This window comes from Artibeus jamaicensis, unplaced genomic scaffold (genome assembly GCF_021234435.1).
Source record: "Artibeus jamaicensis isolate MK-2021 breed Jamaican fruit bat unplaced genomic scaffold, CSHL_Jam_final contig_490, whole genome shotgun sequence".
Lineage (NCBI taxonomy): Eukaryota > Metazoa > Chordata > Mammalia > Chiroptera > Phyllostomidae > Artibeus > Artibeus jamaicensis.
In genome coordinates, this window is record NW_026521861.1 from 21,375,929 (window position 1) to 21,403,809 (window position 27,881).

Genomic DNA, 27,881 nt, shown 5'->3' on the forward strand with positions numbered 1-27,881 from the left:
AGCCTGTGGTCTGGGGCGCGGTGGCTGTGGCCATTCCCCAGCAGACACGTCTGTGCGGGGGCCGCGGGGCTACTGTGAGACTTCTCCCCTCCCGGGGTCACGCGGGACTCTGGCCGTTTCCCTGGGACGCGGCCCCGTGCACCTGAGTCCCGAGCGCTCTCGGGAGCGCAGGGAGCTGTGAGCATGCGCAGTGCGCTCTGTGGAAAGTTCCGCGCGGCCCCCGGGTCCGCGGTTCAGAGGGGGCTTCCAGGAAGTCATGAAAAATGAAGGACCCTAATAGCGGAGTTGGAAAATACGGGTGAGTGGCATTCTTTACACACCTCGACTGTCAACATTTCTAATCAAATCACCCAGCCTTCTTCCTCCTTAAATGATACAGGCAGTATTTCCTGTAATAAACACCCGGACGTCCAACGAGAGGCCCTCGGGCAACTTCAAATGTATGAATTCATTATCACCGCACAGTGCGGGCTGCGGGGCCGGGCGCCGCTGCCCCGACGCCCCGCCCGGCCCGGCCCGGGTGTTCGATGACAAATGTTCCCATTCTGTTTACAACGTGCCGCTGCTGTTTGAAGTATTGTACGTTCCTGTAGTACACAAGATGGGCCGCATAATGGAGGGAAAATCAGGGAGGCAATCTTTCATTTTGTTCTTGTATGAAAAATTCAAAAGACTGAAAACTCACCCAGAGAAATTTTGCAAGCATATTATTTTCCAATGTTTCGATCAATTTGTCTGTCAGCCATGCTGGGCGGTGGGTGCAGCCAGCAGAAGCAATTTAGCGTGTGAGGTCCAGGCAGGCGAGTTTCAGGGGACCTTGTCACATGCTATTTCTTTATATATTAGAGGCGCCGTGTGCTTTATTTGCTGGTCATATTATGAAGAGAAATTGATATCAATCATCTGGGTGAGCGATGAATATCCGATATAAATATTGCTCTTACAGGCATGCATCAGAGCAAACGAGATATTAACCCCTTAATGCACGCGAGCACCCCGGGCGGGACACCAGGCCCTTGTTCGAGAGTTTTCCATTTAACAGCCCACCCTGCGTTTTAGACCATCACACCCAAGTGACACCACACGGGACCGTCTTGCTGAGGATCGTCACTGAGCCCGCTGGGCTTTAGTGAAGCTCTGCTGTTCCTCCAGGAAGCGCATCTGGGACTGATAACCCACCCGGACCATGCTCACCACTTCATGGTCCCGCGGCTGGTTTTGTTGTGTTTTGTTTTTTTAGTGGTGCAGACACGGGAGTTTTCAATGGAGGGCTTTCATCTAGCTCCCAGTTCCGTTTTTACTTGGGATTTGTTAGGAGCACTTAATTCTAGGACGAACATGCAATTTCAGTGCAACTTTGTTGGGGGGGACCTGTGATTCTATCATCACTATGTGTACTCCTAACACTTCCTCCGAATCTTCGAATAACACATTCAGGTGATTTTTCAGAAAAGATACAACTCAAGGAAATTAAGCCGGTTGGCATACAAAAACCTCAGTTTAAATTTAATTAGCCACATCAGTCAAAATCTTCCTCCTGTAGCAGCCAAACTTGGAAGAACGAGGTGTCTTCTGGGCAGTTGGCAGCTCTTCCTACATCCTCCTCCTTGTGAGCCCCTTGCTCCCCAGCTGCTCTGCTCGGAATTGACAATTAAGTATCCCGGTGAGCAGGCGGGAAAACTTACTGCACAGAGGCTGGTGAATGGAGCAAACTGTAACAAAGTAATCGGAAGTCTTTCCAGTGAGCGCAGATGTTAATATTAAGTTGCTTGCCTCGGTGTGGGAAAATGTCTGGAAACACACTTGCCAGTTTACTGTGGCAATTTGAGGGGCGGGGGCAGCGCAAGACTGAGGTAGTGGGTCTCCTCCAGTGAGGGCCTCGGGTTTCCGAGTGTGATATGAGCGTGATACACATGCACATGCGTGTCTCAGTGACGAACCAACAGTGCCCTGATCTTCAACAACCCCTGTTAATAATGCATCCCACTAATATATGTTCAGATTTGTCATGGGTTTTTCTTTTTTTTGGGGGGGGGGTCGTCTTTGTTGTGTGGTTTGGAGCTTTTTCAGGTAACATTAATTATTCACCGTGAGTATCTTTATACAGATGTCTTTGTATACTTGTGCAACTCTGGAGAATAAATTCTGATGAGTAGAATTAAATATTTAGATGTGTTCCAGTTCTCGTTATTTTCAATTATCGTATTGTAATTGATGCTGAACACCCTCCTTGATACTTCTGGATTCTTGGTGAAACACTTATTTTTCTATCACGTTATGTCTTTTCCTTATTTATTTGCAAGGACTTTTTGCATATTAAAGGTTGTCATTTCTATTTCGGCTTTGCCCATGGGAGGTTTTTTTTTTTTTTTAAGGAAACATTTTATGTTATCAGATTTCCTTTTGTGATAACTTTACATGTACAGAACAGCTTCCGAGACAGTGCAGGCCGTTCTGACGCAGACTTCTCCGAGGGTCTCCCCCTTCCCTCGTCACCTTTGCCAAAACCACCAGCCAAACTTAACGTCGGTCAGATCGGCAGAGTTCTGAAACCCTCTTCTGTGGCTTCGGAGTGTCACGGGGAACTTCAAACGGCCCCATTTACCTTAATTTTTTGCATCCAGCTATGCTGATTTTCTGTCATTTTCTGTTACATTTTCATTGTAATTTATTTGAAATGTATGTTACTTTTTTAAGGAGTCTGATTGGAACCCATCTTGACTGTCATCCAAAATCTTAAACTTTTCAGTATTTTTTAAATTGTTGAATTCTTTGCATATACACATTTTACAAAGGCAAGAAAAAATTGCCGATGAGTTTTGAAGGTTGTCTAATCCTTGTTCATATTATTTTTTGGCAATATCAAATGTGTATATATTTTAAAGGAGTATAAAAGACAGTTTATTTAATCTTTGCCGTAAAAATTCTAAGACCCTTAGATCAAGATTATTTTCTTGGATCCTAAATGAATGGTGGCATAATTTTGCTAGTTGGATTTTCATATAATTGGCAAATCTGAGTCACCTGAAAGGAGGCCAAGGGACCTGACCGACCCTAATCTCGGTTTCCGGTGGGGAACCACGGCCACCGCGTCCCCCGATGCCGGGCCCCCCTGTCTGGGCCCACCCCCCTGGCCCGCAGGCCCCCTCCCGGGGCTGGGAGTCTAGTCAAGGAGGTCAACCAGGTGTGTTGTTCTGTCGCCATCTTACCTGAGGGGCGTGAGCGTTCGGACTTGGGTGTCCATGGGGTCCCAGACTCGCCCCCACAGCTGACAAAGGACAAGGGACTGTGAAGCCTCCCTGACGTGTGGGGTCAGTGGAATTTGTCGCTCATCAGCCGCAGGCGACACTGTGGGTTGGGGGCTGCTATTTTCACTTGGAAACTCTTGGGGTGACGTTCTCAGCAAGTCTTGGGGGCACCGCCTATAGCCTCCTGAACTGTTTGGGGAAATATCACTTTAAAACACTCTTTAAGGGTGAGTAAGTGGAAGCTATTTTTTCCATGTGAAATCAATCGCAGTGGCTTTTCGAGACAGCCACTGAGGCGAGGCTTCGTCCCGGCGGCCGCCCTTTTCACTTTGGGGAGGTGGTTCATTCCCACCCTTTCCTTCGGCCCGGCTGTGTCCAGGTGGGACGGGTAAAGCTGTAAGACGTCCTAGCCGTCCAGGGCGACGCTTTGACAGGCGCCTCGAAGGGGCCTCCCCCGTCGAGTTAACACATCCTCCAGCTCGCACATCGGCCTTGTGCTGCCGTGGTCGAGAGCACTTACAGGTGCCTCCCGTGGACTTGGAGGGGCCACATGTCCCTGAAATAAACCCCCCTCGGTCCAGGTACGATCCTTTGATTGTGTCGTCAAACTCAGTTTGCTAACATCTTGTGGCGCGTTTTTGCGCGTGTGTTCAACGGGGTGGAGGCCCCGGAAAGTAGCTGGAAGTGTCCCTCCTCTTCAGTCTATTGGGGACGTTGGAGGTGCGTAGGTGCCGGGTCTTCTTCAAGCACCTGGCAGGGTTCGCCAGTGAAGCCGGTTCTGTCCGCCCCGAGGGCTGTGGTCGCGACTCTCTCTCCTTTCCAGCAGCGAGCGGGTGGGCTCAGGTTTCCTGTTCCTGGGTGACTCGGGGCGGGCGGGTTCCGTGTTTCTGGGAATGTGTCCCTTTCTTCTAGGCCGTCCCATTTGCCATACAGTGGGTCACCGCAGTCGCTAATGACCGTTTGTCTGTCTGTGGTGTCAGCGGTGGTATTTAGTCTATTTATCGTTTCGTCTTTTCTATTTTTCTCCCTTGGTTAGTCTGGCTGGATGCTTGCCTTTATCTTTCTACAAAGCAGGTCTTAGTTTCACAGCTCCCACTGTTTTTTTCCATCTGTTTCCTGTGTTTCTCTCTGCTCCTCATTTCCTTCCTCCTACAACCTTTGTGGCCCAGTTCTTTTTTCTCCTTCCTTGAGGCGTAAAGGTAAGTTACGCAAGCGCCTCCTTTGTCCCCGATGTAGCGTCCTTCTTAGAACTGCTCTTGTGCGTCCAATAAGCTTTGGTGTGTTGTGTTCCCGTTTTTATTGGTCTCAGGATAGTTTTTTAAAATTCGTCTTCTGGTTGCTTTGCTGACCCATTAGTGGTTTATTAGCATGTCATTTGATCTCCACATTTTTGTGGAATTTCCAGTGTTCTTCTAGCCGATTTTTAGTTTGATGCCATTTTGTCTTCAATGACGCCGGGGACGATTTGCTTGTTAATCCTGCTGAGACTTGGCCGTGGCCAGCCCACACTCTGTCCTGGCCAGCGCTCCCGCTGGAGAAGGGCGTCCCCCCCCCCGCTGCCGTGGGAGGTGCGCCCGTGCCTGTCGGTGGTCCTGCTCTAACCCGTGGTTTAAGCCCAGTGGCGCTCTTTCCCCGCTGGCTGATCTCTGGGGTTGGAAGCGAGTCCCCTGCAGTTACCGGGTTGCTGTCTGCTCCCCCCTCAGATCCGCTCTTGGCTTCCCATCCAGAGTCTCCCATGGGGGTGCACAGATACTGCAGGTGTTCTGTCGTCCGATGAATTGACCCTTTACTATCACACAGCGACACTGTGTCCCCAGTGTAGCAGCCCTCAGCTCGCAGGCTGCCCTGTCTGCTGGGGGGAGAGTGGCCCGACTTCCTCTCGCATTTCGTTTGCAGGGAGCACCTTCTCCTGTCCGTCCCCTCGGCCTTCCTGTGCCGTCAGAGCCGAGTGAGTCTGCAACGTAGCGTGGGGCGGGTTGTGGGTTCCTTCTTTTTTCTTTTTTTAATCTGTTTAGCATCTCTGTCTCTTTCAACTGGAGAATCCAGTCTATTTACATTTAAAGTAATGATGTAGACTTCGTGTTGCCATTTTCATTGTTTTCTGGGTTTTTTGTGTTTTGTTTTGTTTTTTTGTCCTCTCTTGCCCTGCTTGGGGGGTATTCTTTACTGGTGTGCTCAGGTTCCTTCCTCTTTATCTTCTTGTATTTATAACAGTCTACTTTAAGCTGATAACTCCATCTTTGAAGTTGGATTCTCGTTGATTTTAAAATTCTATATTTCGTTGATCTTTTTTTCTGAGAAATTTCAGAAAATTTTTGCTCAAGATATTATTGGGTATTTTGCTGCACGTAACTTTGTCATAATTTACCAACAGGATTTCATTATTTTGGGTTTATACACACAGAAATCATTGCTTGGGGTGAAAGGCATCAGCGTTTTTCTCTGTAGTGTCCACAGACGCCCTCGGCTCTAAGCCTGCACCACCCCCATCCAGAGGTGTGGCCTGGAGCAGCTTGTCCCGCGCCTCTGCCTCGGCAGCCGCCTGTCACAGGGAGGTCGCAGCAGTGACCTGTGGGGGCTGCTGGAGGACCTACTGCGTGCTGCTCTGACGCTTGTCTGCAAGCCCGGCGCCTGCCAGCCCCTCATCACAAACCTCAATGGCGCAACGTTCTCCTGAGCAACTTGAGAGCCTGTCCGATTTTGCTGCCTCCACAGCCATCCCAAAGCTGGTTGGTTTTCCCTGCAATTTCGCTCCGCTCTCTCGCACCGGGACCCTCCCTCCCAGCAGGCAGCAGGTGTGCTAGGGGCAGCAGTGGGCACCTCTGGTCCACTGAAGAGGGCAGCGCACCAGGCTGGGAGTGCGGCCCCTGCCGCAGCTGCAGGATCGCAGGCTGGTCGCTGAGCCTCCACTCTGTTTCCATGGGGACGGCATGGTGGAGGGGCTGGCGGAGGCGCCGTGTGGACAGGAGTTTGGGGGACCGCCTCTTCCAAGTTGTACCAGCTTTATTGCAAATTTTGTTCGGTTTTCCCTCCCAAGTGTGTACCCCTTAACGACCTGACACTTGAGACATTTTATAAGCTTTACAGTGCTGCTGACATTGGTCATTTGTGACTTTGTGAGCATGACAACGTGTAAGCATGTTGTAACCTCGGCAAACTGTGTGTTAGGAAGGCTAAGTGAATTCAGGATGACTGGAGCCCTGACCTGTGAGAATGGCCCGGACGATTTAAATGTCCTGTTCAGGTCTACGTTAAATGGAAACGAGAAAGCAAGCTTCATCAAGCATTTCCCAGCACGGGAAAAAGTAGCCACTGTTTTGAGTCCTGTTTACGTGGCCCCAGGCTACCGCCCAGCACCCTGCTAAACAGCTCGGCCTCGTGGGCCTCCTCCTCCCGTGGGGGCACCACAGCCGCCGTCCCCCCGCGGTCCCCCCTTCTGGGCAGCCCCAGAACCTTGTTCTTGGCCACTTTTCCTAGCAGTTTAACTGGAGTCGGCGGACAAGCGAGGTGCTGTCTGTGACAGTGACAGACTGGTCCCGAGATCTCAGCCCCTCCGTCTCCGCCATCCTCACCCTCCAGCAGGTCCCTGTCATGCCGCCCGGGCACATGGCCCAGGTCCCACCAGGGCTCCCAGCCTGAGGCCTCCCAGTCGGGGCCCTGGAGGCCGGAAGGGCCTCCCTCCGCTTCCCCAAGTTCAATGTGGTGCAGCCGCCTCTCTGGTTGGGGGTGCGAACTGCGTGGGACAGATGGCAGGTCCTCTGTGTCCCTCCTCACCTGAGGGTTCACAGTGGCCTGTTGTCTTTTTTTTCCTTGGAAACACCTTTTATGCATAAAATAAATTTAATGTGGCATGTGGTTCACCTCATAGTTTAATTGCTTCAAGTGCATTTGGCAAATTATGATGCATCTGTATGAATTTTTCCCTGAAAACTGCTTGGAACCCACATACGGACTGAAAACTTGCGTGTGAGAGTTTGACTCTGCAGCTGGCTAACTCAGCATTTATTTAAATTTTAACAAAGCGGCTGGATCCAATACGAGCACATTTTTCTCTCTTTTGTGAATCTATATCAGAGAAAAATAAGAATCTATTTCTATGTTGCAATGAATAGCTTCTAGCCATGGAATTGCCGGCAGAGGCAAGAAAGTATGAATCTTATTTGCGTGGAAGTAGCCGAGGAAAGGACCGCACACCCAGAAGAGTGTGTCATTGACCCTTCACTGTCTGATGAGAAACTCGGAGGCCGGGGCGCCCCGTGAAAATCCTGTTCTCCACAGTCAAGCTGCTGCAAGACGGGGCACATGGCATTTAGGGAGCCGCCCCTCCCGGCCCAGCGGCCGTGGGTGCTGTGAATCTCGTCCAAGGGACCACGGTCTCGACCTGATCCTGAAAGGGCCCCTGTGAGGACTGCGCTGCAGGGCGCCCACTTCCACAGGCTGGGAGAGGCGGTGCCCCGTGCCGGCTGACGGGGCATGCGGTCACATCCCCCTGCAAGTCTGAAGGGTGCTCGGGTCAGACGGGGGTGGGGGGACAGCTGAGTTGAAGTGTCTAAGAATGACGCAGTGGCTGGAAGGTTTTTCGGGACAAGCTGCAGGTTGGCTGGGCAAGCACCGCACTGGGGGTGGGGGCACAGCTGGGTGGCTTCCATGTCAAGTGGGCGTGCTCGAGTTCGGGTGGGGACAGTCCTCCCCGCAGCACCCTTGCTGTGCAAGGGGGCAGCCATCTATCAAACCGAACCCATTTCCAGGTAGTCTTTGAGCATCCCAGCAGTGATGGCCACTCGGTTGCCTGTCCCCTGGAGAGCAAATCCTAAGCCCAGGGTCAGACCTCAAAGCGTGGCCTTCAGCACCACCGTGCAGGTGGCCTGCGAGGTCAGAGCTGTTTCCCTGGGAGTAGGAGGGGCTCCCTTTGCCCTTCCCTGAATTGCTGTTTACACAGGAGGTGCAGGGGCTGGAGGGGAAGCTGCCACCTGGACCGGGGTCAGGGCTGCGGCACCCCACCATGCCAGGGTCACCGCGCGTATCACCCCCACACGTGTGCAGGGAAAAGGTCCCCTGACAAACGTCTCCATTGAAGCAGTGAGTACAGCTGGTTGCACTACGCTGCGCCCCGGGTGGCTCTCACGGTGCGCGTCGGCCCTTCTGCCGTGTTCCGTGTTCCGTGTTCCGGGGCAGGCAGCCCTCTCCCGGTTGGGCACTGGCGGTGGGGCGGGGCTGCTCGCTGCTTCCTCCCCGGGATGGTGTCAGTGCCCAGAGAGTAGCTGGCAGACCTACTCTGCTGACTTGGACTCCGGCTTCCCGCAGCTTCCTGGAAAGTGGACGAAGTAGCCTCTCATGTCGGGACCAGCTGGCGGTCCCCCGCTCAGCGTGGCCAACGCAACTTTTTGACTTCAGCTGGTGCCACGGCGCCACTCCTCCTCCTGCAGCAGCAGGGCACCAGGCTGGGCTTTGCTGTGGGACGGGTGAGGGGCGTTACTGCGTCCTGGGCTCGGGGTCCATCGTTTGCCGTAACACCGTCCTACGTGGAGGGGCGTGCGTACCAGGACCAGGGATAGATGACGCAGTCCGAAATTCGCGTTTGGGGAAATGTGAACATACCATCGTGAGCTGGAAAGCGGTTAATATGTAACAGATTGTCTACCCGCATCGGTGCTGTAGTAACCAAAAGTGGATTTTGATAGCGTGCTTTCGGAACACAAATATCGGGAAGGTTTGCCGTAGCTCAGTGCGTTGCTATTTTTCAGATGACTGGTGCATAGTGTTACAAAGTTATACTTGGCAGACACCCAAGTGCAGGGCAGACCAGTGGATCTAAGGCAACCTGCTGGCAGTCACAGGGGCGGGGCGGTGGCTCTCAGGAGGCAGGTCACCGGCCCCAGGGAGTGGCCTCGTGCCCAGCAGTCTTCGCTCCATGAAGCCATCAGAAAGGCGCTCGTAAAAGTTGAGCCACGCCACTGCCAGCGAGGCGCTTGTTTTAAATAGTTACTGTTTTTTCACATGGAAACAGTTACAATTATTTTACAGGAGGTTGCTACATATTTCACAGAGTCCTCAGCTTTTGTTTCTAAAACAGTACCTATCCAGGTGTGCCCCACGTGGAGAGAAAGGTCCCTCCCCCCCCCCCCCAGGTTCAAGGCTGAAGTGGAAAGCTGGGAAGGCCCTGGTCTGCACGGTCTGTGTTTCTGCTTTGGGCTCATGTTCTGGAAGAAAGGGCCCAGGCCTCTCCAGGCTCCCGCGTTGCTCACAGTCGGAGGGACCGTCTCCGAACGCACATCCCAGCCTTTCCTGTGCCTGCGTGCGCCTCAGGAGGATGTGTTCCCTGGGAGTGGCGTGCCGGGGGCGGGGGGCTCCCGGGGTCTGGGGGCCAGACAGCAGGTGAAACAGCCTTTGTCGTCTTCCTTTGGGGTCACTGCCCCCTTGCCTGCCCCGCCCCCATCGGGTCTTTAACACCAGCCCGTGGTGCGGGTGTGAGGTGGGTCCCTTGGTTGCCCGTGGACCTGGGAGGGGACGCATCCTGCTTGCTTCTCTTCACGCCGTGCAGAATGACTTGCTTTGTCCTCGGCGATGCTTACGCACAGCATCACGCTGCATCACTCCCTGGCACTCTGTAGCTTCAGGGGACACCAGAAACAGTGTCATTCAGATCGGCCCCACTCTGCACCCCTTTTTAAAGGTGGGTATGCAACAGCACAGTTCTGAGTAAGGAGGTGAGCTGTGCAAAAGGTGAGAGAAGCCAGGCGGGAAGGACTTGGGAATGTACCAAAGGGTCCCAGGAATCAGGTGCTGACACGTATCCAGATGCGTCCCGTCTGGCGCTTCTCCTGCATTCCCCGAAACCCTTGCAGCGCGGCTGCCCCGAGAGTGGGCTGGAGCGGCCCTGTGGCCTGTGCCAGTACCTGTCAGACCACAGCCGGGCGCACGGGCTCACACTGGCAGATCCTGAGCCTCCTTCTGCCAGAAGCTCCAAAAGGTGTGTGCGGTGGTTCCCTCACCTGTGTGTGCACAGGTCCACCCTCCAGGGCAGAAAGCGTCCTCGGTAGGCTTTCTGGGCCCCGAAACCCCTCTCCCACCCCAGGTGTCTCTCACAGAGGACAAGCACCCCTGCCCCCAGGGTCTCGCCCCTCACTTGGAAAGCCCTGTTGTGTTCATTGGGGACGGCGACCTCAGGTTGTTCTTGTCTAGTGACACGTGACCGGGCGTTGCCAGGACCATCCCTCCAGGGGGTGCCGGGAGCTTCTGCAGGGGTCAGGGTGCGGGATGGGATCTGGAGCAATGCATCCCCCTCTTGTGGTCGTCACTGTGGTCCCCCCACTGGAAGCCCCTGAGGTTTCCTTCAGGTCTGGTCGCTGGCGCCTTCGGTGTCTGCCAGGGCTCGGGTTCCGGTCCGGTCACTCCACGCATCATGCAGGGGTGACATCGTTTCAACCATTCTGGGTCCTTTTGTAGGAAAACTAAGGGACAAAGGCCAGAAAAGGCAGAGCGGCCTCCAGAGGCCCCCCTTGGACAGGCCCGAGCGCAGGAGGGCAGGACCCTGACCCATGTCTCTCCTGCTTTTCTCAGCCACTGTTCGTCACGTCACCTGTTCAGGGCTTCCCGGCAGTGTCCTGTTGCTGCCGCCATAGACAGGCAGTGACAGACACCCTCCCAACCCCTCATGCTGCCGTGAACACACATGTGTGCTCGTGCACACGTGACACACGTCCTTGTTCACGGGGGCCGTGGCGTCTGTGGGACGGACCCCTGTGACTGGGATGCGGACGCAGGGTGTGCACTTCTAAACCGTCACTTCTGAGCCGTTCTCCATGAAGAAGGGTGCTCAGTGGTGGCACTGCCACCACAGACACGGCTCCGGCATCCCACTGATGCGCCGTCCGTGGAAAGGTGAGCACACGCGTGTTTCCTGGCTGTCCGGGCCTCTGCTGTCTGACCGTCCCCCGCCTGTACCCTCGCTGGGGACCGGGGACAGCTCGGCCCCTGGTCTGTGCCCCGCAGGCACACCGACCTCCCTCTGGGGACACACGCACGTCCCCCACTGGCTGCAGCTCCTGACAGACACCCTCCCCCCGCGCCCTGTCCTCGGCCACGCCCTGCACGGGACTGGGGTGTTGTGACGCCCCCTCATCCCCTGCAGACGGCCTGACGGCCCTCGGGCTCCTGGCCACGTGACAGGGGGGGACCAACCACAGAGCGTCACCAAAGACCTTCCATTCACAGAGCAGCTTGAAGGCACCTCTTGTGCCCCTGGTGGGATCTTAAGGGCGGCTCATGGAGAAGGCATCCGACCGTCGTCACTTAGGAGTGTGGCCACAATTAGCGGCACACCCTGAGCCATTTCTTGATGGAGGGCGGTTGGCAGATAGTCCGTGAGCCTGTTGTCTTGCTCAGCAAACTAGTGAGAACAGCACCCACTCCTTTCATTAGGTTACTTGTTTTAAAATGGAACTAATCAATTAGGTGAAGATCCGTATCACCACCCAGATGGCTGCCCGCAGGCTGCCCCGAATGCTGGCCTGGCTGTCCGCCGGTGCTGGCAGGTCCTAACGTGGGGGGCATACCTGTGACCTGCCAGGTGGCCGGATTGCCACCCACGTCGGACATTCGTGAGTTACTGGGAACCCTCGCTGCATTGTCTGATGGCTTACTGGAAAGCGGTAATTGGAAAACATTCTTCACAGTAGAACTGAGGTTTAGGTAGGCAGGGAAAATGGATCTTTCACAGGACTCCTCGCTGGTTAGTGAAACATTAGTATTAATGACAAATTAATATTAATATCAATATTAGGGTTGCGTGCGTAGCCTTGGGAAGGGAGGGAAGGGCTGTGAGGACCAGGTTCAAGTTGCCCCCACGCGCCTTTCCTTGCTGGCAGCGTTTTTCATCTGAAAGCCTTTTTTTTTTTTAGCTCAGAAACTCAGATGTGAAAAATTCCACACATCGGGAAGAGGTGTCAACATTTGAACTGCAAATGATTAAACCTTTATGACTAAAGTAATAGGTTTGGCTTCGGCCTCCCCAGCGGAGAAGCGGGGCAGGCAGAGCCGTCGGGTTTGCAGACAACGCCAGGCGTGCTCCGCGCCGAACCCCCCGCTGCCCCTTGGCCTGCGAGAGCCAGCAGCGGGAGCAGGGTGGCCGCTGTGGGTTGTCGGGGTTTTTGCCATTTTCTGTTTAATTGAGGTTTTCTGACATTTCCTGCTCGATAGGTTAAGGGACACCCGAGACACGGGGCGGAGCTCGGTGGCTCACCTGGCCCTGGCCGGGATTCGGGCCAGCCCGGCACTGTGCTGATGGGCGGGGCCTCCCAGCTCCCACTGCACAGCCGGGACCTTGATGCAGGGCCTCCCGCTTGCCGGGCCTCGCCCTCTTCCCTGCACGACTCCCCACGGGCAGCAAAGATCCAGCCATGTGGCTTCTGTGCTGAGTTACTCTGGGAGAGTGAAGAGGGGTGTGTCTCTCTTAACTCACCTTGATCTCATCTGAAATAGGTAACACAAGTCCTTGGGGGACCTTGGCGGGAAGGTCTTCCCGGGTCGCATCCAGCCTTGGAGGGAGCGCTGGCTGGTGTCCGTGGACCAGCCGCTCTGCGGCAGCCGAGGTCTGGGACTGCCTGCTGTCCTACAGCTGTGATGGCGACCCAGCCATGGAGGTGCCCCCGGTTCATCAGCCCCCGGGGACGCGCTGCAGGCCAGGCACTGCCCAGCCTGTGCCGGCCACGGCTGCCAAGTCACATCCTGTGGGAAATCCGGCTCAGCCTCCCCGCAAGCAGAAGGTTTCCTTCGGGCTGGTGGGGCTGCGTTAGCCTGCAGTCAGGTGACCCCCTCTGTGTGTGGGAGGAGGATTTTTCTGTTCACACGGTGACAAGTGTGACACAGACTCGCACACGTTCCGAGTCTTGTTTTTTGTTGCTTGTTTGAAAAGTAACAAGTTGATGCGGTAACACTGACTGGAAGAAAACGTGGTCAGTGTCACTTTACCAGTTACGTCTAAGGGGAACGAGCTTCTTACAGTCTCCAGGTCACAGGAGAACTGAAGGCTTCTGGAAACTTGCAAGGAACAGAACCCGAGCGCCCAGCGGGAGGTGGAGGTTGGAGGTCCATTCTCCGACGAGTTCAGATGGTCCTCAAGCCCAGGCAGACTCACGGGGCGTCGGTTCCCGTGTGTCTGGCAAGTTCCCTGTTCCCGGCGGTGTGAACCTGTAGCTCCGTGTGAAAGCTAGAGTCTGGCGCACTCTCCCTGAGTGGCCACAGACGCTGTGTTGGGGTTGCACCTTCCCTTCCCGGCCCCAGGTGATCAGGGCTGCCCTGGGGGGCGCGGTTGCTCTGGGGCCCCTCCCTGCTCGCCCTGCGGAGCCCTGGGGGCTGCCCCTCCCCCTGGCTTTTCGGCCGCAATGTGGAGACGCACCGTCTCCCGTGATTCATGTGGCTTTCTGATGTGGACCAGGTTTCTGGATAGACTGAGAAGTGTCACACTCTGCTTCGGGGACGTGCGCCAGCGTATTTCATGCGCTTTACTCCGCGATTAGAAAAGTCACCTTCGGTGTCTCACTGTGCCGATGCCGAAGTTTGGCTCAGAGAGAAAATGGGTTTCCTGCAGACGCAGACTTTACGTCTTCAGGCATCTAAACGGGTGTCGTTTACAGTGTCCCCCCAAACCCGTGTGTCACTGTGTCCCCGTCACACGGTGGGAGCATTTCTGCACATTCACACGAACAGGGCACAGGCGCAACTGGAATTTTTGTCACGCGCTTATTGCACTATCAGCTAAAATTTTTAAGTGAGAAGAACCACGATAATCATTAATTTTTATAGGGCAAGGATCTGGCTTTTTGTCTGACACAAAGCTGTATAAAAAAACTGCTTCTGATTTTATGCACATTGTTTTTAGTTAATGATTTTCAGCTGTTTGTTGTTCCTCTGATAGCATGAAAATGTACCATATGCTCAGCCAAAAGACAAATGATTAGCAAATGAAATTCTGGACAGCTGTCTGACTGAGCACACTGGGTTGATAGCATTCTGCTATCATAATTAGCTTAAGCTTTGGGTTAATTAACTTTCTACCTGGATATGCATAATAATAGCGACTGCAAAAAGCAAGAAGCTTCCAGTACATCAACAACATTGCTGTCTTTTTTATTTGGTATTTCAAGAGCATATTAGAATTTCAAGAGTGATTAATCCTGGGAATATTGTCATCTACTGTAGATTTTATTTGCAAGCCAGATAATACTGAAACAATTGGAATCTATTATAGAGCAGAAATAGCATTTTAAAATTGTAATTAAAGTTTCTAAAAGCAATTGCTAATTTCAGATGCCTTTGTTGGCAAGAATATTAGGCTTCTTGTATGGGCAGCTTGTCAGTTACAAAAAATACCAGCACTTACACTGTGAAGAATAAAACTTTCTTTTATTTAAGTGCTGATTGAAATCATCAATTATTTTTGTGTCATTGGAAAGTAAGATGATTCCGTAGTTTGAAAAGGTGTTGCTCAAACCAGGAGCCTGGAGACAGGAACCGGGGCCCCCGTGGCTCCCCTCCCTCTGTGGACGTGGCTCGGCAGAGGGACGCTGGCCGGGCGGGAGGGTCCCCCTCATCTGGATCTGACACATTTGAGTGTGTCTGCCAGGGCAGGAGGCCTGGCTTCCAGAAGCTCAGGGCTTCTGTGTTGGTGACTTGGTACATATGTTCCACCCAGAGCAGTTTGCCAATCTCTGCCGATTTGATGAAACAGGGAAAGGCGTGAATGGCCGCGTCTCCCCCTCCTGTTTGCCCGAGTCCCCAGAGCCCTCTCTCTGGGAGACACTCCAGTCTGGGGGTGGCTGGGGGCGCTCAAGGCCTTGGGAGAGGCCCAGCCAGTGACGTGGGTTGTGGGTGGGGAGTGAAAACTGGAGTTGACATTTCTTAATTCTGAAAATAAGTGGTGCCTGTTGTCCCACTCGGAAGAACTGTGCCGTCTGAAAACAGGCCCTGCCACGCAGTGGCTGGTGAAGACCCGGGGCGGCCAGCCGGCCCCGGTGCCGGGGCCTCTGCCTACAGAACGTGGAGGTCGCTGGTGCGCAGTCGGCTGCGTGGTGACTTGTGGGTGGCTTCGGGTTCTGCTGCACCCATGCAGTCACTCCCTGTGAGTTCGATGGGGCTGTCAGAAGCGAGCTTTCACACTTGGCTTCACGTCGGCGTGCACCGAGGCACCCACTTCCCAGGGAAGTTTGGGAAGGGGTGGCCCCGGGGGGCTGTGGGAGGCCCTGCTGCAGAACCAGGGTGCCCAGCAGCATCCAGGCCGTGACCGGGGCCTCGCGTCCTTCCCGCAGTGCCCTCTCCGGCTGGCCTTGGCTCCGTCTCGAACAAGGTGCTGCACAAGTGTATCCAGTTGCCCCCAGGCCACACAGGTGCAGGTGTCCAGGGGTCGGGACAGAGGGGGACGGGGTCACAGTGCGGGGCCGGCTCCTAGAATGAGGACCTCAGGCACATGTGGTTGGCCTCGTGGGCTTGGTTTCAATATTTCACCCAAAAGCACGAACAGGTTCAAGGTGCAGACTTCCAGACCTGTGTCCGTGCGCAGGTGAAAGGATGTGAGCAGGACGGGGACGGTCCTGCCGGAGTGGCGCTGGGGGAGGTCACTACCTGCTTTCGTGTGGCAGGGGCGGGGGAGGGAAACACGCCAGGCCGCAATGGCGGCTCGCGCAGATTGATTGTTTTATCCCGAATTCCATTTCCAACAGGCTGTAAACTAATAATATTATTGAGAAAAACTTATTCTACTATTTGCAGTGCCTGATCTTTAATTTCTTTTAATGTCAAAATTATTTATTTGGCCTGTTCTCTTCCAGATGTGGCTGTGGAGGGCACGTTAATTTATATTCCGCTTCCACGGCCCCCGTCCCCATCTGTAGCCTCGTCTGAATCTCTCTCTCTCCCGCGGGACTTCACCTACTCCTGTCGTAGGTTTCATTTGCTGTGTAAACAGAATCAACAGACAATGCAAAAATCCCTACAACCCCAGGAAATAATTCTCTCCGACCGCACCGTGGACCGTATTTAAGAAAACATGGAAACGCGGCTCGTGCGAGGCAGCGTTTTTTTCCGCTTTATTGGACTCCGGGGGAAGGTGCGCGTTATGACAGCGTGTTTCCCCCGGATTTGATAAGTTCATTTTTATTAAAAATACATCCAAAACAGCGTTTTACGGTAATCCTGACAGGCGACTCGGACAGTCCTTTGTTCCGCGTCCCGGCCGGTGCGCGGTCCCCTTCGGAGCCGCTCCCTGGGCTGGTGCACCGCCCCTCCAAGGCGGGGTCTGCCGCCCCCGCAGGAACAGCAACATTAAAGACCAGTGATTTTTCCCTGACATTTACAAATAAAGCGGGACGTGAGTTATTTATGCTGCGCCGTTGCTGCGAAGTCCTTATCTCCACAAGGCACTAAACAAGGATTTGTTGTGGGATTTTCGAGGGGCGCGGAGTGCTTCAGTGTTAAGCACCCAAAACTCTGGGGGGCTGGACTCATTTCCTCTCCCTCGTAAAACAACCTCGTCTTCATAACAACTCGAGAGGCTTGACATAAGTAATGACGGCGTGTGCCGGCGGAGATTACCGCCCCGCCGTGTAATCAAGGTGCTGCTGCTAATGCACGCTAAACGGGGACAATAACGCAGAAACTCGCGCCACGGGATTAGCAGCACCGGCCGCGCCGCGGCCCACACGCCCGCCGGCTCCTGCCTGGCTGTGTGCGCCCGTTTACACTGAACGACCTCGGGATTTGTATGTCGTTCACACCGTGTACTGAAGTGGGAGAGAACACGGGTTGGGGAGGAGAGGGCTCCTCGTCTTCGTGACTTTTGTGTCTTCTGGTAATTGGGGGCTTCTCCTGCCGTATCGGAGCGGAACGCGGAGCCGGGAGGCCCCGAGGTCCCGGCACCGGGCTGCGGGCACGGGAGCCTGGGTCCCCAGCCGGGCCGTCATTTACATACTCTGAATGCAAAGTCATTTGCGCCTGCAAAATTGTTCTTGCTGGAACAAATTTAAATACTAGCCGTATGGAAATTTGAAATAAAGTCATATTAAATTTTGATGCTCAGATCAATATTGTGGAGCCCAGGTAATTAAAGTGGGTTTGTTTATCTGGCTCCTTATAAATAAAAAGGGCTTAATACAGACTAATTACACAGACTCCGTCATCTATGGTGCGGTAATAACGGCAGCAATTTGAAGTGATATTAAACAGGAATTAATAAAGGAGCGTTGAGTCGCTGTCCTGAGCTGCAAGATGACGCCTCGTCTCCATTTAACTTTGTCTCGAGCCCGTGATGGATAAGCGAGGAATGTTCGTCCAGAGTCTGGGAAACACTTGTGATTTTCTGTTGCTCGGAAGTGGGTCGGAGGAGCCACCGTGGCCCTACCAGAGCGTGGGGACCCCTGCCGCCCTTGCTCCCTGGCTCCCTGTGGTGGGGGGCGGGCAGGGGCTCTGACCCCTGTTCAGGGCGTGACTTGCTGGCCTCAAAGGCCAGGCCGGCCTGGCTGGGGAAAAGCGGCCTGTCATCTGGAGTGGGGGGGACGGGCCCCGCGTGACCCTGAGAAGGAAGCCGGCGGCCGCGTCTCCCTGATGAAGCATCACCTGGAAGGAAGCAGAACACCTGCGGCCCATTTCTGAGATGGAGGCGGATGGTGGGGGCGAGCTGGGACTGCAGGACAGACAGACCGACGGACCGAGTTGCGTGTTTGAGGAGCGGCCTGGTGCGGGCCCAGCCCTGCACTGCAGCCCCCGGGGCCGTCAGGCACCTTCCGGGCGCCCGGGTGCCGCTTGGGTGTGCACCCTGCTTTGTTTCCTTCGCAGTGACGTGTGTGTCACTTCCCGTCACGGGTCCCCGTGTCACATCCGAGTTAGCGTTTCCACCCTTTTAAAGGGTCCTGCTGAGGGTCACGACCTCCCCCTGAACACCCTTTTTATATATATTACAAATTGCCAGAATCGTTCATTAATTTCTGTCCCTGAAATGCCACGTCAACCCTCTGAAGGAGGTCGCGATGCCCATGTCCCTGGGACGGCGTCTCCCACGGTCCAGTGCGAGTTCCGGATGAAATGACAGGAGCCGGGAAACGCGGAATTAGAAATGGATCTGATGTTGCGATACTTGTGAAGCCGTGGCCGTGCTGATGACAGGACAATTCCGTTTTTGACAGTTTAATTTACTGTTGCCAGTGGACAAGAGCAAGAGGAGGGCGCAGGGTGAGCCACCTGCCCCAAGCGCCGCGCCCCACACGCGAGGCTGCCGGACCGGGGCCCCTCGGCCTGCTGGGCCCCCCTTCTCAGCTGGGAAGGGGGAATATGTCAGTGCGTGTAATATTGCCTGACCTCATAACACAGAAGGGAGAATTGCGGAGTCTGACAGCCGTTATGAGTCTCGGATTGGCATCCGGCGCGACGTGGGGCCGAGGCGGAGCAGCACACGTCTGTAACAGGAAAGAACACGCGTGCCTCGTCCGTGTGCCGGAGCGAGCAGACAGTGGCTTGTCAGCGGTTCCTTCTCGCTGTTAAAGAGGCTGTTGAGTTCACTAGTGTGTACACAGAGGGACGTATAGCCCGGAGCAGCGTGTGGAAGCGGCGCATACACGGGGGCCCGCTGAACTTGGCTGCAGGCCTGGCGTGCAAGGGGAGGGCACGGGGTCCACACCACCGTGGCTGTGAGGGTCCCAGCTTTCTCGTCACAAGAAGCACTGACCCCCCTTCCTCTGGTCCGTTGTGAAGTGTATACATAATAAGACCGCTGAAATAAAGCAGATGATGGTGTTTTGAAGTCATGGGAATCATCTGGATTGACCGTCTCCCCTGGGAGAACCGGGTGCTGAGGCGTGACCCTCTGTCTTCTGCCCAAGTCCCATCTGGGTTGAAGTAGGGCGTGGTCCTGTGCGTGTAATTGCGTTTTCTCTAGTTTCTCTACTCAACGGTCTGTCCTTTCTCCTTCTCACCTGTTCCTGTACGTTATCCCACAGAAAACATGAGAACAGTGGTCATCTCTGCTCTTTTGGGGACCTTTTTATTGGTGGGGCAGGGTTTGGAGTGAGGCCACAGGAAGTTTGAGAGCCGGGGGTGGGGCTTGTGTCGTCCCTGTGCTGCTGTCCCATCCTCCGCCCCTTCCCGGCCCCTCCCACGTGACTCCCAGGGTTTCCCTTCACCCTTTGTTGAGAGGGCGAAGCAGCGGTCGATGTGGGTGAAATAAAGCTTCAGCCAGGCACACGTCTGTCTGGGGGCTGCCGGGACTGTCATCGGCCAGCAGCAGCAGGACCAGGTGCTCTCTGCGAGCTGATGCCTCTTGGGTCCCTCCCAGCTGGGTCCGGGCTGGGTGGCCTCAGGACCTTCCAGGACAGGGCCCAGCATGTGACGGCAGCAGGCACATGGCGGGTGTGTCTGGGGCCCTCTGAGCCGACCCGTCCCATCTGTCTTCGGTGAAGTCCTCAGGGACAGGCTGGTGGCAGGGGAGCTTGTGGGGGACAGTGCCACACCAGCAGCCGGCAGGATGGCTGGTGCCACAGGCCGTGACTGGGCACGGCCAGCAGAGGCGCGGAAGCTGGCAGGAAGGGAAAGCGTGGGCGCACTGGGGCGGTGGGCCTCTGACTCGGGGCCCTGCTGGGGTGCAGGAGGCGCAAGGGGAGCTGCGGCGGCTGCCGAGTGCCTGCGCCCGGCGGGTGTCTCTGTACGCGGCAAACCGTTGTGTGGGTTTCTTGGGGACATCTCCTGTCGTGTGTAGAGGGCCCAGTAAGAGCTGTTCGTGGGTGAGTGAGGGTGTCCCGAGACCCACAACATGTGGAGATACTTTCACGCTGGAATTACTGCTTATTCAAGACACAGTGGTCCTGTAATGAGGTCACTGTGTCAATATCTCTGTTTGTGTGCGATATTAAAGTCACGGCCTCAAACCACTGGCAGGGCGCTGTCACCCACGATCCTCCCCAGCCCTTGCTTTCTGCACCCGTTCCCTGCCCCCCCAGCCCGGGCTCTGGGCCCCCACACTCGCCCACACGATCGCCCCGCGTTTCCTCCAGTCCTTCGCCGTCTGCAGTAATGACCCCTCACCCCCACCCTGGCGTCCCAGCCGCGCTCCTCCTTTTTCTTTTATTGCTGAGAACAGGAGTTTGCCGGCTGAGGCTCAAGGCTGGCCGTGTGAGGTTTTGTTGTTACGCTGGTGCACAGCCACCAGCGCAGTGGGCGTGTGGCTGCATTTCACTGTGACACAAGGGATGAGAAGTGGCCTCAGGGACAGTGTGGCCTCGAGCCTGAGCGAGGAGGTCCCGTCTGGCCCCACGGGGACGTTTGCAAAGCCCTGGTCTAGCGTGCGGAGCATGTCCTGTCTCTCCCACGGAATGTATCCCCAGTAAAGACAGGCCTTTCTTCTGTCTCACTGTGTCCCTGGGGACTAGACCAGTCTCTGGCACACAGTAGGGACTCAAATACGTGTTGCGTGGTGAGTGGATTTGGGGGCTTCAGCCGATGGGTCTACAGGCCCCTGATTCCGCCGTAGCCTCCTGCAGCTCCGCCTGGAGGCGCCTTTCCCTGCCGTCTTCGGGTGCAGGGACGAGGGGGCGTGTCTTAGTCTCACCTGATGCTTTGGTGGGGACACACAGCCTGGGAAAAGCAAGGTGGGGCGGGGGCGGGGCCTGCTGCGTGTGACCTGTGGGCTGCACCCCTCCCACAGGGAGCTCTGGAGGCAGCCGGCCCTTCAGAGCTGCCCCAGATTAGGTCCAGGGACCCGAGCCGGGTGTCTGCATGTCAGCCGGTCTTGGCCCTGGGCACCATGACCACACTCCCCCAGGCCCCCTGGAGGACTGTAGTCGGGTGAGGTGCTTCCCCCAGCACAGCAGCAAAGGGCGTGGCCCTGGGACCCCCGGGGCTGGAGGGGTGGACGGACCCCGGAAAGCTCTCTGGACCAGCACCAGGGCGTGTGTGCTGGGTGGAAAGGCCGTGTCTTCATCTCGCTGTGCGCTCACCGGTGCCAGTGTGGCGGCTCGGGGCGGGGTCCGCCAGCACGCTAGGGGCACGGCCAGCTGGGAGGGAGACGACCCCCATGTACGTGGGAGCAGTTGCCGGAGGAACCGCACTGGCCACAAAAGTGACTTTTATCCTCTAGCCATAGGCAAGGCGGAGGGTTTGGGTGAGGGGCCCTTCACGTGGGCGCCACACTGCCCAGGACTCGCGTGCCGTCTCCGGTGACCCTGCGTGGGGCTGCCGGGCTGCCCCCGCCCCCGCCCCCGCCCCGGTTCTCCCAGAGCAGCACCCCACCCACAGGCGCTGTCCCCGAGTGGCTCCGGTCAGAGCCCTGGTGACACCCTTTCGTGCTGTTCGGTCTACGCTTAACATGGTTACATACTGTGTTAGAGCCGCGTCCAGACACACTGCGGCCGCCCTCCCGAGGGGCTTGTCCATTTAAAACGTCGTCATCACTTTATTCTCGGTCCCTACTGGCACCAGGACAGGGGTTCAGCTGCACATGCTCCGTGGGAATATCACGGCACAGGGAGAGCGGGGCCAGCCAGGCCGGCCGGGTCTGTTGTGGGAAATCCATGTGGAAATGGAAACTTCTTGAACATCTTGGGTCCAGCCGGGAAGAGACATTCCTGAGGACCTGTGTGTAGAATAAAGGCACAGGAGCTCTTTGAAGATCCAAGTGCTTTTTGCTACTTACTAACTAATAAAAAAACAGGTGGCATATCGGGTTCCAGTTTCCCTGCAGGCTCTCACAGTGCCCTGTGGCCAGGCACCTGATGGGCTTGAACTGGGTGGGCCCCACCCCAGAGACAGGTTCTGAGCAGGGGCGGGGCTTGGCGTGCCTGAGTGGGACCTGCACTCTGAGCCTCGAAGGCTGCTGCCCCCGGGGCTCGGGGGTGTGGCTGTGCTGAGCCAGTTCAGTCTCTCTGGCTGGCTCCCATGTCATCTAAGGGTCATCTTCTGTTTTGAAACTGTATTTTCAATTTTTCTGTGTAAGATGTCAGTGTTTCTCCTAGCGGGAAAGGTCTAACATACTTACCTCTTACAGAATTCACCGCCCCTGCCCACAACACACCTGTAAGTCTTCAAAGTGAAGCAGGGACAGCAGGGTGAAGGGCCATGTGTCCCTGTGGCCGTCTTCAGTCTTGGCCCACAGTCACACACGTCACTGGTTCCCAGGACTGGTGACACAAGCCGCGTGCACCCAGAGCTCAGTGTGTGCCCGACCCTCCCCCTGCTGGAACCCACGTGCCCTCTGCCGTCACCGTGCCATTGGCCATCGTGACTGTTCCAGGGGAGCAGCACAGTCACAGTGTTGTGGGGCCATCACCAGCATTGTCCTGGGCACTTGCCACCTGCACAGCTGGAGCTCTGTCCCCTAGCCCCGGGGGAGGGGGGGGTGTCACACAGGTGTTGGTCCTTTTGGGTCTGGCTTCCTGCAGTGTGTCCTCGCCGCGTCCCCTCGCCGCCTCCTGCGGCACAGCCCGTGTCAGCCTTTCTTCCTTTGGGACTGAAGGGTGCCGGGCTTTTCGGTGGGCGTTTTCCGAGAGGAGGCCACATCTCCTCCTCGCTCCTCACGTCCACCAGGCACACCGGGCGGGGTCCGCGTCCCCAGCGTCTCAGCCTGAGCCTGGGGAGCAGCGGCGGCGGCGCATGGCTGTGTCAGGATGCCCGCCCTCGGACAGCCGCTGTTCCACTGGCCACTGCTGCCGCCCCGCTTGTCATGGTGGAGTCCAGCGCCTGCCGCTCAGGAGGGGAAGCGGGCGGGTCGGACGCCGCGCGCGGTCTCTGACCTCGACGTTGCCCGTGAGCGGTGAAGGGTAGCTTTGACGAGCCGTGTCAGATGTGACAGGCAATCATCTAGTTGGGCTGAGTGGAAGCGCGCTGTACGGGTTTGAAGCCTGGGCCGGGGGCCCTGCTGGCGCTTGATGCATTTAAATTGACACCGGCCATCAGCGCACCACCCCGAGCCCATCCGCAGCCCGTCCGCGGTCCCGGCCCCCCCACACTGGCCCCTCAATTTGAAACCTCACTTTGGAGGTGGTCTTTCCTGCTTCGTGTTGAGTCCAGATGCGGGGGGGGGGGGCTTTGCATGGGCACAGAGAGTGGGAGAGGGGGCCGGGCAGAGGCTTCTTGCTTCCGACGTCACGGTGCAGTGAGACATCCTCAGGCCTCGAGAGCGTGACGGCAGTGGCGGTGCCCGGAGCTCCAGGCAGGGAGATGGAGACTGTCGGCCGGGGCTGGGCTCCTGCCTTTCCTTTCAGGCCGGACTCTGGGGGGGTGGGAGCAGGTATGGCCATCCACCACACACACACACACACACACACACACACACACACGACTCGGGAGGTGCTGTGAACACGCACTGTGCGTGGGAGGAACACGGCATGGTGTGTTCCGCCTCACAAGCTCTCCCTGGCTGGTGACAAACCTTTCGGGCGTTAGAATCCTCCACTCCTTTTCGGGTGGCGTGTGAGGTTTGAAAGGTTTCCCAGGGTAGGAAACTGAGTCACCACCCCTCTCTGTGTGAGCCACGTCACCTTGTCACCTTCCCTTCACGTTGGTCACCTTTAGGGAAAGGTCTGTCTGCACCTGTGCCGTAGCTCCCACACACAACTCGTTCACAGCTCCGCTGGACCCCAGGGGCTGTCCCCCACAGGCTGTCCCCCGCGGCCCCGCCCATGGCGCAGGTGCTCGCCGCTGGGAGGCCCCACACAACCCCGGACGGGAGGTGAGAGCTGAGCGGAGGCGCCTGTGGGGACCCTCTCCAGGGCTCCCCCGTCCCTGGGCTGAGAGCCGGGCATTGTCCGGAAGGCTGAGCGGAAAGTGCCCCTCATTGAAACACGTGTCACGTGGCTCTGCTGCTGGTGGAGCCACCGGCCTTCACGGGGACACTTGCTGGGAACCATTGAAGCACAGGGGCTGCGTGTTCTTTGTCCGGTTGATGCAGGTGCCCTCCCCGTGGCCAGCGGGCGGCACCCCCCTCCGCGGTGTGGGTCCTGGGCTGCTCAGTTTGCGGGGTGATCTCCAGGCCCGCCCCCGGGAGCCGCAGGTTGTCCCCCCACATGAAAGGGCCTGGCCCTGTGATCCTGCAGTCTTTGATGTGTCTTGGAGGGGTGGCCCGTCCGCCTGGAGCCTCCTCTGAAGGACCATTTAGAAGTTGCATTCGCGCAACATCAAGTGAGCCGGCTCCCCACCTCATGCCGAGAGCAGCTCTTTGGTGCAGTTCCGTGCAGGGTGGAAGGAAGATGTTAACCCTTCCTTTGAAACGCACGGGCTTGCGGGCTGAGGTCCTGTCCACCTTTCCCCTTGGCATCTGGGAAACAACAAAACGTTTTTGTGCTCCTGGAGCTCCCGGGCTCCAAAGGGGAGCTGGGGCAGCCTAACCTCCACCCGGAGTCTGGGCGACCTCTCGTCCCTGAGCGCCTGGGAGCGAGTGCTCCGTGGGCAGGAAGGGAGCCGGGAGGGAGGTGTTCCTGGGCAGGGCCCACTTCCCTCAGCGTGTGAGATCAGTACAACAGCCCACTTCGAACGGCGCGCTGGCAGGGGCCACTAAATTCCGATTACTGCGTAAGTGCTATCAGAAGGCGAAGCCAGTTTGTGAGTTATTTCACCGCGGCGGTGCGCGCGGGCTGGGGGAGGTGGGCCGGCCGCTCCCGATACTGTCTACTGTCAGTTAAAAGAAAAATGACTCACTTTCAAAACAGTTGCTTTATTTTGTACATATTTTAGAAAAGTGCATTGCTGTCCAGAAAAACAGATTTACACTTGTTTTGCTTTTAATGAAAATGGGAGAGGAAAACACCCTGAAATCCCAGACCTCGTCGGTACCGGTGTGCGGGAGAGGCGAGGGCCGCAGGTGGCGCGGGCTCCTCCCACCCACATTTCCCGGAGGCGGCAGGTTTTGTTTCTCCGCTTTGGCTGATGGTGGGAACCGTCTGATTTCTTTTACCACCAGTATCCCTGCTTTGTGGGAGTTTGTGACCCAACAGCGATGACTTGGCCCAAGGTTTCCACTGTCCCGTTCACTGGCAGACAGTGACCCCCCTGAAAATGGGGACGAGGGTCCAGCTCCCCATTCTCCTAAACTGCTGAGGAGCCAAGTGACTGTTTACTGACGGGGGATGTGACCTCCCGTCAGACGCTGTGACAAAGCTGAGGGCCTCCAGGACGGGGCCACCCGACAGAGGCGGCCTCCCGCCACCTGCTGTCCCAGGGCCCTGCACGTCCGCCTCGGTGATGGCTGGCGTCTGCAAGCGGCTTTTTCATCTCCAGATAATAAATGATACACATGCTCAAGGCTGAAACTAAAAAAGCTTGAAAAACCACTCATGTTCCCCTCACAGATGTAGCTTAGATTTGCATACGATCGGTCACGCTGCTCTCCCCTCTGCCAACACCTTGTCCGGGCCTTAATGAAATGCAGGCCACTTTGCGTGTGTTGGTGGTGACACACGCCTCTTCCCGGAACGACGTGGTTTTTATTCTGTGCCGTGAAATACTCCTCGTGCTGGATGTGGAGCGGCCCGTCTGTGGACGTAGCGCCACCCCCTGAGCGAGATCGGACCCCTCAGGTCTTGAGGTTTCCCTCTGTCCGACTGTGCCGGTGCGGCTACTCAGCTGTCCTCGGAGCTAATTGCATGTGGACGGCTCTGTCGTTGACAAAGCACTTTCACGCTGGGACCTCCTTTGATTGGCACAGTAAACCCACGAGGCAGGGGCCACTGTCACCAACCAAGGGACCGAGGCTCAGGAAGATCAAAGTGAGTGTTAGAAAATGTCACCCCTCAGCACAGGACGGAAACAAACACTGAGAACTCGGGAGCCCACGTGACGGAAGCCCAGACGGGGTCTCGCCCCAGCCCTGGGGATCCCCTCCCCTGTTTTCCAGACCCCTGGTGAGGTGCCGAGAGAGCCCAGGCTCCGCTCTGGGTCCTGGGCAGGGGGACAGACCCTGGGCACAGCTCCCCGAGGAGGCCGGCCAGGTTCCTGTCTCTCGGGAGTGTGTGTGCACGTGTGTTGGGGGTCGGGGTGGGGGGTTCTCCCGGCCGCGGTGGGGAGCAGCGTGACGCGTTGCCTTTGTCCTGGGCGGGCCTGGGTGCTTTCACAAGCCGCGTTCAGGATATTCCCCTTTAATGATGATGGATCGTGTGGCTCGTGCTGCTAAGGGAACTGCGTGGGTTGCTAAGGCGCATTCGGGTCCAATAGAGTGAGTTAACTCAAGGGTAAAATGCCATTTAAGTACATCCTTCCAAAGTAGCTGCTTTATCTCTCTTACATCTGAAAATATTTTCTGAACACGATTTTATGTAAATTAAGACAAAATGCCTTTTTTCACCGTTAAATTGGGGAAAACACGTGAGTAAAAATGTACCGTGTTTTCGAGGATGGGCGTAAACTGGTATCTTTCCACATGATGCTGTGAACTGTTGCCGGTCTCGTCCCCGATGTGTGCCAATGGAAAGATGTCGAAAACCCTTTGATGCAGGAGCCCCCCCCCCGAAACGCGTCTTCCGCAGAAAAGACCAAAAGGGGAAGACATGTGGGTACTGCCGTCCCGATCCATGAGAAGTGGGGACAGACTTCTCCACGTCCAGCAGCCGTGGCGGCGCCTGAGACGCTGTGTTATTGGGGACAAGGGCCGATTGCAGGGGGAAGCCCAGTCAAGGTCCTGCGTGGTATCACACACGGCCACAGCTGCGGAGCTTGGGGCAACGGAGGCACTGACCGGGCAGAAGTGGTGCCCTCGGGGCCAGGGTCACGGAAGTTCCCGTTTTCCTTGTCCATGTTCTAATTTTTCATGTGGTACAGTTTTATCACTCTAAGACTAATGAGTCTGTTTTATTTTTTAAAAAGATGTTTATTTTTTAAATATAAGTGGTACAAGCAGAAAAAAAAGACAAATTGCCTCCTGTCCCCCAGCTCTGAAAGTAAGCAGCGCCAATATTGGGGAAACAGCCTCCCCCAAATTGACGGGGTGTGTGTCAGCAGGTGTGCAGATATTAAAGGGCAAATGACTTTAGAAACAGTGTATCTATGTAATGCAGCGTCAGCAACGTCGTCTGTAAGGAGCCAGACACTCAGTAACTGCGCTTTGCCGTCCCCAGTCTGTCCGGATTTCTCCGCGTCTGTGTGGAAGCGGACAGACAGCAGGAAGCGCTGCGAGCCTGTGCCCGGAAGGCTTCCTTGCTCTCCCGTCTCCGTTTACATCCCTGCCTCCATCCGGCTTCACTCCCGTCCATCCGAGGGTCCCTGGAATGCGTCGTGTAGTGGCGGTCTGCGGGCGGTGACCTCTCGGAGTTTCTACGTGTCCCAGAGGTCTCCGTGTCTCCCCGACACTGAAAGACGCTTTCTCCGGGTACGGCGGTCCAGGTTGGGTGTTTTTTCCTTTCGGTGCCGAGTGGGTTTCTGTCCACCTGTCCTCACTGACGTTGTTTCTGGCCAGAACGCGGTCCTCCCGTTCCTGCCTCTCTCTGCGCACGTGTCTCCCGTCTGGGGTCTTGCGAGGCTCCTCCTCCTCCTCCCTGTTTCTGAGCAGCCTGGTCGTGGCGAGTCTCGGCGCAGTTTTCTTGGTGCTTCTTGTACTGGCTCTCGTTGGACGTTTTGGGTCTCTGCGTTCAGTTTGCGTCAGATTTGGGACTACGTCGGCCACTGTTTCTG

At 56.2% G+C, this 27,881-nt stretch overlaps 1 protein-coding gene across 1 annotated transcript in view; it reads left to right on the forward strand.

Moving 5' to 3' along the window:
- Positions 1 to 27,881, forward strand: part of MGMT (O-6-methylguanine-DNA methyltransferase) — a 142,210-nt gene that overhangs the window by 52,507 nt on the left and 61,822 nt on the right. The gene's annotated exons all lie outside the window — the stretch shown is intronic.